Source organism: Neoarius graeffei, chromosome 27 (genome assembly GCF_027579695.1).
Source record: "Neoarius graeffei isolate fNeoGra1 chromosome 27, fNeoGra1.pri, whole genome shotgun sequence".
Taxonomy (NCBI): Eukaryota; Metazoa; Chordata; class Actinopteri; order Siluriformes; family Ariidae; genus Neoarius; species Neoarius graeffei.
This window is the reverse complement of record NC_083595.1, coordinates 15,667,077-15,668,300: the sequence shown is the minus strand read 5'-3', so window position 1 is coordinate 15,668,300 and position 1,224 is coordinate 15,667,077.

The following is a 1,224-nucleotide window of genomic DNA, read 5'->3' as shown; positions in this document are numbered from 1 at the left end:
TAACTACCTTTGCCACTCACAGTCCCTGGCCCCACCCTCCATTCACAAACTGCCGTTTGGCCACACACCCACTGCCACATGAGCCTATCGTCTTTACACTGAGCAAAATTGGGAAAAGCTGAACTTTCTCACAAGATTATGAACAGACTGCAGGGAAGGTTTGCCTTTCTGTTGTTGCTGTTGTTATTTGTTAAAGTCTCATATTACTGATTTCCAGGGGTGTAGCCATCTTTTTAGAAGTGAGGGGGACAAATTGTTCAGAGGTCTATTGAGTGATTTATCATCCTCTCACATTCAATTGCACCTCTCCTTAGCAGCTAAAGAACCACATAACCACAAACAGCACAGCACCAGGGAACCGACTTTAGTTCTTTAAAATGATATACTATCAAAATCTAAAGTCAAAATCTATAAATCTATAAAGTAAAATTTATAAATAGAATTAAGAATAGTAGTAGTGACATAGCTAGTTATATTCTCTTCTCACCTGTGACCCTGAATAATCATCCCTGTTGGCCTCTGGTCCACTGTCTCCTCTCTCACCCTGCTCTTTCTATTGTGGCAATAAAGATTAAAAAAATGTGGAAAGCAACATTTTGAAATAATATTAGGAATACAGTAATAATGATCAGCAAATTCATGTACTTTAAACTTTAACTACCACAAAAATAAATTAAATCTTTACAAAAATAACAGTCAAAGGAACACAAATACATTTATACTCTTATTTTCTACCCAGAAGTGAGTAATCTTAGAGTAGCCAAAATAGTAACGTTACTCAAGTAAGAGTATTGTTACTTTAGAATAATATTACTCAAGTACAAGTAAAATGTTTTTTGCAACAAAACCACTCTTAAGAGTACAATTTATCCAAAAAGTTACTCAAGTAAATGTAACAGAGTAAATGTAACTAGTTACTACCACCTCTAAGTTAGCTACCTAGCTAGCTTAACTAACTAAATTGACATCTATTTGTCATCTTTTCGCTAAACATTATCTACATTCAACAGCATTACTCAACTTACATGGTTTGTTTGGAAAAAAACTGTCTGAAGTCTTTAGCCTCTTGGCTGGTTTGCTGAACATACAGAAGCGCTGCCCAGATCTGAATCACACCAAAGTTACTCATACAATATTTTCTAAAGCGTCTCTGATCACACACGACAGCGGTGTTTGTTTGCTGCCTTAGCTCTGCCTGCTCATGATGAGTTTAGAGGTGGCTTG